Source organism: Schistocerca serialis, chromosome 8 (assembly GCF_023864345.2).
Source record: "Schistocerca serialis cubense isolate TAMUIC-IGC-003099 chromosome 8, iqSchSeri2.2, whole genome shotgun sequence".
Lineage (NCBI taxonomy): Eukaryota > Metazoa > Arthropoda > Insecta > Orthoptera > Acrididae > Schistocerca > Schistocerca serialis.
The window spans coordinates 371,134,721-371,146,834 of NC_064645.1; positions in this window are offsets into that span (position 1 = coordinate 371,134,721).

Sequence of the window (12,114 nt, forward strand, 5' to 3'; positions counted from 1 at the left end):
TTGTTAACATCGAGTATTGATTTAAGTGTCAGGAAGTCGTTTCTGAAAGTATTTGTATGGAGTGTAGCCTCAGGCCATATCGTGGCTCGCAGACATCACTCTCGCTTCCGAAGTAGATGCATCAAACACAGTATCGTCTGATGATTTGACTAGACGGTTAATTGCAGCGTCATACGCAAACAATCTAAGGAGGCTGCTCAGAATATCACCTAGATCATTTACGTAAATCACGAACAGCAGAGGGCCTATGACACTCCCTTGCGGAATGCCAGATAGCACTTCTGTTATACTCGATGATTTACCGTCTATCACTACGAACTGTGACCTCTCTGAGACGAAGTGACGAATCCAGTCACATAACTGAGACGATACTACCTATGCACTCAATTTGATTAATAGTCGCTTGTGAGGAACGGTATCAAAAGCCTTCTGGAAATCTAGGAATATGGAATCGATCATGGGAATAATGAGCTAGCTGCATTGCACAAGAATGAAATTTTCTGAATCCGTATTGGTTATGAATCAATAAGTCATTTTATTCAAGGAGGTTTATAATGTTCGAGTACAGTATATGCTCCAAATTCCTATTGCAAATTGAGGTCAGTGGTATGTGTCTGCAATTCAATGGGTTATTCCTATTTCCTTTCTTGAATATTGGTGTGACCAGAGCCACGTTCCAGTCTTTAGGAACAGACCTTTCGTCAAGTGAGCGGTTGTATATATTTGCTAAGAATGGGCCTATTGTGTTTGCATACTCTGAAAGGAACCTGGTTGGTATACCATCTGAACCTGAAGACTTGCCTTTCTGAAGTGATTTGAGTTGTTTCGCAACACCTAAGGTATCTTTTTTTATGTCACTCATGCTAACAGCTGTTCTGGTCTCGAATTCTGGAATATTTACTTCGTCTTCTTTCGTGAAGGAATTACGGAAAACTGTATTTAGTAACTCCGCTTTAGTGGCACCATCATCGGTAACATTTACATCGCTATCGCGCAGTGACGGTATTGACTGTTTTTTCCCACTGGTGTACTTCACTTACGACCAGAATCTCTTTGGGTTTCCTAGCATATTTTGAGACAATGTTTCATTGTGGAAGCTATTAAAAGCATCTCGCGTTGACGTCCGCACTAAATTTTGAGCTTCCGTGAAACTTACCCAGTCTTGGGGATTTTGCGTTCTTCTGAATTTGGCATGCTTTTTTCATTGCTTCTGCAACAGTGTTCTGGCGTGTCTTGTGTACAATGGTGGATCAGTCCCGTCTCTTATTAACTTATGCTGTATGAATCTACACATTGCTGTCGATACTGTATCTTTGAATTTGAGCCATATCTGATCTACACTTACATAATTAGATTGGATGGAATGGTGACTCTCTCTTAGGAAGGCATCGAGGGAATTTTAATCTGCTGTTTTAAATAGATATATTTTGAGTATATTTTTAGTAGTTTTGGTTGATATGGTTTTGAGCCTCGTTACTATGACCTTGTGTTCACTGATCCGTGTAGCCGTCATGACGCTCTCTATTAGATCGGGATTATTTGTGGCTAAGAGGTCAAGTGTGTTTCCGCAACCATTTACTATTTGTGTGGACTCATGAACTAATTATTCGAAGTAATTCTCAGAGAAAGCCTTTAGTACAATTTCGGAATATGTTATATCTAGCTATTTAGAAAAGAAGTACTACAGTTCATACATTCGTGACGAATAAACTTACAAGAAATTCCATCAACATGTTTAATTTCAGCTTGGTAAATAAATCTCATTTGCTTGGTACATTTCTATATTTTCCTTCTGGACAGAAAGTCAATTTCTGTGATCAAAATGGGGCACTCAATACAGCTCTTTAGTGACAAATCTTGATACACTTTTTGTGGAACACATGGTGCGACATTTAGCACAGAGCTCCCATCTCAAGTAACAACAGCGGCTCTAAGCCGGGTGGGTATCGAATTTCACTTCCCTTGGATGTCAAATACTGTTTCAACACTTATGCCGGTGTTTACTATCCGTAGTGTCAGCTAAGTGGTTGTGCGCCAGTATCACGGAAACCCATCCAGCTTAGAGATTAGGTTACAGCGCTGAGCAGTTCAACAGTCGAACAGCCTCAGTAAAGAAGTAGGTCAAAACAGCAGTTATCTTCTTGGAAGGTAACTCACGGGGAACAGTGTCAGATTCGCGAACCAGAGGTGATATTTTTGTGGATACAATGTCACCACATACCATCACTGTACCCGTACGAAAATAACAAACCCAGGCGGGAATCTTGTAGAATCCGCACGCAGGTATCTCCATCGCAATGTACGTAGAATCAGAACTTGTCTGAAAAGCTGACCTGGTACCACATCTGTACACAGTATCGTAGTTGGGCGCTCCATTGCCGAAGCGCCCGGCTCTGCTGCCACTTTAACCGAAACATAGGTAGTCATGATGACAGTTCGTGGTAGTGTAGAATTGGTCGCACTGTGGATATTTGTCTTTTTGCAAGAAAGACCGTATTTTACTGAAATGCGAAATGTGGCTGTACGATCCCATATGACCGAGTGGATAGCGTGCCTATCTCCTCGGGCAAAGAGCTGAGAGTTGCATATATCCTGCATGGCGTTCATTACACATTCTTACACCCGCTGATTCTAGACTATGTGATCAAAAGTATCCAGACACCCCCTAGAACATACGTTTTTCATTTTAGGTGCATTGTGGTGCCACTTACTGCCAGGTACTCCAAATCAGCGACCTCATTTGTTATTGGACATCGTGAGAGGGCAGAATGGGGCGCTTCACGGAACTCACGGACTTCGAACGTGGTCAGGTGATTGGGTATCACTTGTGTCACAAGACAATACGCGTGATTTTCACATTCCTAAACATCCCTAGATTCACTGTTTACGATGTGATAGTGAAGTGGGAACGTGAAGGGACACGTACAGCACAAAAGCGTACAGGTCGATCTCGTCTGTTGACTGACAGAGACCCCCGACAGTTGAAGAGGGTCGTAATGTGCAATAGGTAGACATCTATCCAGACCATCACACAGGAATTCCTTACGGCATCAGGATCCACTGCAAGTACTATGACAGTTAGGCGGGAAGTGAGAATACTTGGATTTTATGGTGGAGCGGCTGCTCATAAGCCACACATCACGCCGGTAAGTGCAAAAGACGCCTCGCTTGGTGTAAGAAGCAAACACATTGAACCGAGCGAGGTGGCGCAGTGGTTAGCGCACTGGATTCGCATTCAGGAGAACGACGGTTCAATCCCACGTCCGGCCGTCCTGATTTAAGTTTTCCGTGATTACCCTAAATAGCTGCTAGCAAATTCCGGGATGGTTCCTTTCAAAGGGCACTGCCGACTTCCTTCCCTAATACGATGAGACCGATGACATCGCTGTCTGGTCTCCTCCCCCCAAAACAAACCAACCCAACCCATAAACAATGGATGACAGAATAGTGGAAAAACCTTGTGTGGCGTGACGAACCACGGTACACAATGTGCCGATCCGACGGCAGGGTAGGGGTATTATGAATGCCCGGTGAAAGTCGTCTGCCAGCGTGTGTAGCACCAACAGTAAAATTCGGAGGCGCTGGTGTTAGAGTGTGGTCGTCTTTTTCATGGAGGAGGCTTGCACCCCTTGTTGTTTTGCGTGGCACTATCACAGCACAGATCTGCACTGCTGCTTTAAGCACCTTCTTGTTACCCACTCTTCAAGAGCATTTCGGAGATGGTGATTGCATCTTTCGACACGATCGTGCACCTGTTTATATCGCACGGCCTGTGGCGGAGCGGTTAACGACAGTAACATCCCTGTAATGGGCTGGCCTGCATAAAGTCCTGACCTGAATTCTATAGAACACCTTTGGGATGTTTTGGGACGCCGACTTCTTGCCAGACCTCACCGACCGACATCGATACGTCTCCTGAGTGCAGCACTCGGTGAAGAATTTGCTGCCATTCCCCAATAAACCTTCCAACACCTGATTGAACGTATGCCTGCGAGAGTGTATGCTGTCATCAAAGCTAATGATGGGATAACACCATATTAAATTCCAAAATTAGCGATGTAGGTGATCACGAACTTGTAAGTCATTTACAGCCAGGTGTCCGGATACTTATGATCACGTAGTGCATATACATCTGATGTTAGGGGATGGTATAGTCCAGAGATCCCGGCAACGCGAATGGGCACAGCAGATGGCTCGATGCAATTTGCAACAACCATTGGGAGGCACTCTAGAAAACCACACCTCCCTTTCAGTCCAGCAGCGCCCTCATGCTGAAGTCAATAATGTGTCGAGCATCCAAGAGTTCGTGACCTCATCTGAAGGAATCAACACCACAGTGTAGGACCAACGAGTTGCTAAAGTTTCCGATGAACTTGTACTTTAGTAATGGTTGAAGATTGTGCCTCAAGAGAACAGTTTGTTAACAACTGCATCAAGTGATGCTTTGCTAATCAGTGACAGTAGTAAATTTTACAACAAGCCTGTGGCAAGAACTGAGGCAAATTTAAGTAAGCCATTTGCTCATTTATGTAATAAAGTGAACCAATATTCCACGTCTGCTAGTCTGACGTACCTTCTCCCAGAGATATCAGAGAATTCACAGTTATAGCAGGACGAAATTAGTTTCGTCTGGTCGCAACACGAGACATCCCGACTTACAGGAAAACAACATCGCAGAACGAAAAGATGATTGCTCCATACTGTAGACAAGGTGTCTGTCCCAAAATTTCTCAGAAACATTTTCGCTGATGATGTGGCAAATTTTTATGACTTATTTTTTGAAATGTTTACTTGGAGTCAGTCTTAGCAAATACAGCTCATCACATCTTTCATGAGACGCCCACTGTTGACAGAAAACAATAGAGAAAATGCACCTAATGACTCTTAGGAGATAAATACTTTCTAAGGAATCACTACGCTGCAGGAATCTCATGTCACATAACATAATTTTCGGGTATGGGACAAAATTATGTAAGTTTCATCATTTTGTGAAACGAGCTGTATATGTTACGAAATAAGATCATACCTAACAGACACACACACACACACACTTGGAACTACTGCATTTTCATCCTGTGCCTTATGCTGAATATATACGAGGTGGTCACAGAGAGTGTATACAACGTGAAAAAGACGAATACATAAAAGTGACAAAAAAAAAATATGTAACCATTGCGTCGCAGTACTAAGTACTGATGTCCTTATCTCCAGTCCATTCGAAACTGAATATGCATGTGTTACCTATCCCTCAGAGACATTGTCAACTCCCAGAATAGTGAGCCAATTAAGATCAAAAGCATGTGCGACACGGATACAGCGACGCATACATCGGTAACCACCTCTACAAATCACCAATTTTCTTGAGAAAGTTTTTTTGGCAATATATTGCTGTAGTTAACAATGCGAAATACAAGTATTTATCCGGGACCCTTTTCTTTAAATAAAATAAATGCCCTTATGGTTTTGTTATAAGTGCAGAAATAAGGGTTAAGGATTTCTTATATTGACTACAGAGGAGAAATTTCAGTTTACGTATGGAGGGATTGCGGAACTCCGACTAATGAAAGCAGAATGGCCAACAAGGCCTTGTTGACTTTTGAACGGACTAACCTTTAACCCTGTATTGTGTGGACGCTGTAATAACACACAGCGTTAGTGTTTACAATGGCCGACCTCACGTTAACCTTTATTTGACATTGCTTTGTTAGTAAAATTATTTGTCGTGCCTATGGGGCATTATGAGTGTAGTGGCATATTTACAAAACATTATTAATTATCAGTCATTCCATCACCAAATATAAACAGAAATGTGCTATTGTAAACGTACACTGTGATGTTTTATAAATGTGACCTGACAATGACTGCGTGGGAGGCTTCCCTTGTCCGTGACTAGAAGGCCAAAAACGAATAAGCACATACCGCATGGCGTCTCACAGGTGACGTGCATCTTGCCGTGATGTGATATCTTCCAACCGCCAAAGAAATATGCTCCACACAGAATTACGCAATCAATCACGCATGGCAAAGAGAGATGACTGAGTAATAATTTTAGAGGACCTGCAATGGATACTCGAAATCTCTTTCGGATGACAATAACATTATCAATTAAAACGTGAATTTATTCGCACGTAAGTACAACTACTGGCTGTTTGCAAACATGCAGTACAGAATTTATTGAACCCTGATGGATACTTGAGATTCCAAGTCACCAATGCAGGTGGGTAGGTCCATTTATAATCCACTGTATGCGGAACGACAGGAGTATGACCGGAACTACTGTACTTAACACTGAAAAAATTTGCTTTACTACGTTTGCCAGGTCATAGTGAATGGTAATGACTGAGGTAGGGTGGCGAGAACCACCCTGCATCACTTCTGCTAAATGAGCGGTTGCTTACTTCAGTAACGTTCACAGGTTTGCAGTCTGAAATATTATTACATTTTTACGACCTAAGCTATGACCATAAATCCCCCCCTCCCCCCCAAAAAAAACAACTAAGAAACGCAGTAAACCATAGTGTAGCGAAGGTAGTACTTCTCAAGATACTTAAAGGCGAATATTCAATGCCAACCACAAGTAATTTGGTGACTCGGGTTTCATGGTGCACTCTGACAGTGACTTACACATAGGCATACACACACGAGTACATGCACAGCGTACATACACAGAACATACGAACAAAACTACACTTTTTGTCTGGGAGAATGGAGAACATTTTCCTAGAAGTAATTTAGAAAGTTTCAATATCCCAGTGCGACACAGGTGTTTGTAAGTTTTCCTTCAGTGTGAGTTAAGTGTCAGAACAGATGAGCATTTACCATTTACCGTCAACTCGGAGCCTGTATGTCCCATTAACCGTTCGCCTAGTTATTGCCTACATAGAACGGAGAGTCTACAAAGGGCACTGCTCGACGAGGATCAAAAGTACATAATATTAAAAAAAAAGAATAAATAAATTTAAATAAGAAAAAATTTTGAAATCGGACTGAAAATAGAAAATATTATCTCCTCGTCCCGTACAGATCCCAAAACTCACAAAGATGGTCCTGAAAATTTGTGCTTGGGAGCATTCAAAAGCTATGACTTGTAAGATCTATTACGAAAAATATGGTGTGCGTGCAGTATATAATAGATTCACGAATACTTCAGCTACTGACTATCTATATCTTCCGCCAGGCATTTTTGAAACTAATCTTACAAGTACTATCATAGCTATCAAAAATTCACAAACACAAAATTTCAGAAATATCTATGTGTTGGTATGAATCTATATAGAGTTAGGAGAAATTATTTTATATTCTTCATCTGATTCAAAAACGTGATGTCAAAAATTTATTTTTATTTAAATAATTATTTTTCAGTCTGTAGCGTCTAAAATTTCGGAATATATTTCAAACTCTTTGATGACACTGTATTTTTTATTTAAATAATCGTTTACATATAGGCCACCATTTCACCTCTGTATATGCGTATCACATAAATTACACACATCTCTTTGTCTATCTCCTTTTTTCCCCTCTTCAGTTCAGCGTGTCCTGTACTTCTCCATCTTGTGAGAACTACCCACAGTGCATCATTTTTATCTTTCTTACGGTGACACTGCACCTCACGATTAACGGGTTCTCCTGACGTCCAACCTCAGAAGACAGTACCATTCTCGAAATTTCCAGAGATTTGAAAGGTGCTTGTTAAAAGCACCAAGAAATTGGTTTTTGATTTCACGAAGTGCAGCTTTTATTGAAAAATACAGTGCACTGCACGATGGCTTCTACATTTTGTGCCGAACTCGCGATATAGCAACGTCATCGGCAGACTACTCAGCTACACTGTTACAAACTCACATCGAAATGAAGAGAGAAAATTTTGATCTTGTATGTTCATCGAACTATGACGACTGTTTACCACTATGTTAACTCATCAAGAACTTGACTTGCCGTTAAATAGAAATCTTACACCCTGCCAATCAATTATGATGCCAAAAATTTTTTGCAGTTAGTGGAACGGCTTTACATGCTCTTTATTCACCATGAAAATGTGCACTGCCAACAAATGCTAAATTGCTCTCAGTGTTAACGGAATCTTCCGTCGGTTCTTGGTAGAACAACAATATAATAAATGATATGCGGTAGTTTGCTTTTGTTCTGCAGTATTACTTTTATTGTGTTAACCGGCTTTCCGCTTACAAAGCCATTTTCAGACATTTAAATGTCTGAAGATGGCCTTGTAAGACAAAAACCGGTTAACACTATAAAGTAATGCTGGAGAACAAAAGCAAATTAGCGCTTTTCATTTGTTGCTCTCTACGACTACTGATAATATGCTATTGACCAGGAGCTTACGTAGAATGACAGTTATTGACGATTATTCCCGTGCTCTTTGAGGATACCGTGCATTTGTCGAAACGATGGAAAATCGCAAATGCCGATCAGGAATCTGACTCTGGCTGTACCTAAGAAAATCGTAAACTGCCTCCAACAGGGAACGCAAATAGGACTACAATACGCCATCATACAGCCATGGGCTGCGAAATGCCTTATTAGTGTTACAAAGCTAGGAATCAAATGTAAGAAATTAAAGTTCTCACTACCCCTATCGAAAATCGTAAGTGAATCTTATATCTGATTTGATCCATTACAAATGGTTCTGAAACCCTGCGACTGTGAAAACAAAAGGTTTGTTTATAAATAACTCATCTGCTACCAGTCACGATTTTCTTTATTTTATTTTTCGCACGACGCGTTTCGGGATATGAGTTACTTATAAACAAACCTATTGAATATTATATATTTGAAAATAATTTGGAATGCAGTACAAGAAAAAATAGTCGAAGCTATGTTACAAAAATAAATATCCATTGCGTTTAACAACTATCTGACAAAGTATCGAACCATCAAGTAACTATACTTTCTACAGATTCCACCAAATGTGTGTCAGCTGAAAACTGAATAGCAGTCTCCAGAGAACAATGTAAGTTGCGCCCCTTATGGAATGCCACAACCACTACATTGTATTCCTCTAGCACAGTAGGACACTGTTGCGTTTTAAATTTAGGGCAGCATTGTTTGTGAAGTGGTTGCGACAACGCCTACAGTGGCCAGCAGACGACAAGCTTCTTAGCGACACAAGTCTCGTACAAGTCCTGTCCAACATGGTCCATACTGAGCTACGGATTTGATTCTGCAGTCCACCGACGAAAATGCAGGAGTAACGCATCCAGACTTTGCTCGACTTGTCAGCAGCAGTGTGGGTGTGGGCAATGCATCTTTCGCTTAACGTTTAAACAAATAAAATGGAAGAACATACCTCTCCATTCTTATCCTATCCTGCTACACATGGCAGTGGCAGCTGTTGGAGAATCCAGCAGACTGTACCAGTAAGGTCTACAGTTTTAAACTTAGAGCATATTGAGTAGTTCTCACTGCCATCTAGATTACACCAGAGTTTCTCCCATCATTTTAAACTTAGAGCAAGCGAAGCTTTTTAACTTACCACCATTTTAAACTTGGGACAGGTGGACGTTGTGAATATCCAGCCGCCTTAGGAGAAGCATACGGTGGTGAGTCTGCAGACAGCACAAATGTGCTGGCACCTCAGAAGGATGAGGGAGACGGGGTATATTCTTTAAATATGGAGGCTGCAACAGCGATATATACTGTTTGAAACTTTGGGCAAGTGGAATCTTAACACAAATAAACCGTAACATCTTAGGATTGGGGAAAACCAATTATTTTTTTTTATTTCCCACCATTTTAAACCTAGGACAGAATTTTATACATAGCATAAGTGATGTGGCAACTATGCAAGCTGTCCCAGTATGCACTAGGTTTCCGTCTAGGATTCTGCAGAAAACTCAGGAAATCTGACAATGATGTTGACAGTCCTACGGTCTCCCATCTTCGAATTTATACTCACATGAACTGGGACAGGTCTGTCATCTTGGACTTTTTTAAATTTTTTACCATCTGTTGAATTTCCCAACTTTTTATTCACTTCATCATTGTCCTATGACGACTGGGTGGTAGGGGAAATCTGACAACACTCCTAGTGATGTCATCAGAAAAAACCGGCAAAAATGCGGACTGTCCCATAACATAGCCAGCACCACTACTAGTGTATACCAATGTTTTGGCCGTGGGTGAACTTAAGTTTGTATTAGATTTTGTTTGTAAATCCCATACTTAAGTAAAAAGCTGTTTACAGTTAATAAATTCAGCACGTGTATACAGCCTGTCACAATAGAATTCTGTGAATCTATCACTATAAATTTCACTTCCATTGTGGACAGAATAAAAAAATTTCACTTTATAATCTTAATATCACGTGAGAATGACAGGGCACTTGTACCTTAATTGGATAATTACACTTTAGGTAAATAACAATATCCGCATGCTATTGCCAAATCCCGATTAGGAAGCTAGAAGTGTTGAGGATTCATAGATGTTTTCAGCTGTCTACTGAAGCGGCAAACTCTCATAAGGTAGGCAGCCACTGAATGACTGTTACTATCCAGACTGGAAAGAGGTAGTTTTTCACTCGCAGCAGCAAAAAATTAATTATCTTCAGTGAAGTTACATAAGCTCTGAAGCACAGGCCTCAATATCGCAGATTCGATTAACGTCAGGTGAGACCCATATCTCTCATAGGCCCGTCTAGCATGAAACACTGTGCCAGGTGTAAACTTATAACGTTGTCCTGTTGTACTGAATGTAGATAAATTTTAGTATGTAGTATAAGGGACACAAACTCGACCGCAAAAAAACCTTTATTTTGAAGTATCCGGTTATGGCCAGCTTTTGATCTTCTTCAGGCCTCATATCATGATGGCAGGCGATGGCGGTTAACGGAGCAGGTGTAATGACTTAAGATACGTCAGAGTTGAGCAGTTGACCTTAAAAAATGTTCAAATGTGTGTGAATTCCTAAGGGACAAAACTGCTGAGTCATCGGTCCCTAGACTTACACACCCATGCCCGAGGGAGGACTCTAACCTCCGGCGGGAGGGACCTCGCAGTCCGTGACATGGCGCCTCTAACCGCACGACCACTTCGCATGGCTGACCTTAATAACTCTAGAGAAATGTTTCCGTCAGTGTCATTTACTGACATCGCCGGAAATGCCGAAGATGTGAAAGGAATCACTGACAGTGAGCAAATGTGGCAGCTCGAGCTGGACAGAACTGAAATGGAAGTTCTTTCTTATTGGACCTTTTTATTCTCCTTGTACAAATGATTACTGACAGTAAGCCAAGACTTCTGAATTCCGGCAATTAGGGAGAAATGAAGGAATCGAAATTACTTCAGAGGACTAATGCCACTCGAACTGCCAGGCTACTGCTTTTATTTTGCTTTGAAGTTCTTCGACAGAATACGTGTGCTGCTCACAGAAAAGTCCATATAATTTCTGTGTGAATATAAAGAAATGGTCGTTAGATATTGTCACGTGTATCAAATCAGAGGACTGGGAACTTAGGACATTCAGGATCGTGACTTAAAGAGAGCGGTGGGCTGGTACGAAGGACGAGATTAGTCAGCATCACAAACCCTCATTTGAGTTCACAAGCTTTTTAGTCACACGTACTTTTGTAATAATTCCTTCTTTTTTACTGCGCTAATTTATTTTTAAATAACGAGGTAAAATGTTGCCGAAGGCAGGAAACATCATATTGCCGCAATAAATGGAACGCAATTCATTATAAAATTTAGAAAAGGTACATTGAACTTTAAACAACTTTAATGCTACGTGAACTAACTTTATAAGGAACATCTTCTGCAGCGACATGAATCGGAGTCCAGGACGAGGTTTCGTATTTGGAAAGCGGCGAGCTTTTGTTACGCAGGATCCTGTTATTCTTAACTGTCAATACAAAGAAACAATTTGCGTAATGACAGTAATTGCAATCGTACTTTGTTACAAAACATAGGCCGCTGGTTCAGCTGACCAGTGTTGAAGCATAGAAAAGTATAGTACGCTTACAGCATGTGATAGTTGCGTCACCAAACCGTCAATTTCCAACTTATTTAAATGGCCGAAAAATATTTACAGCAGATTTTATTAAAAGGAGTGCGGGATTAGCCAGCCTATTACCAAATAAGACTATAAGTGAGTTGAAAATTG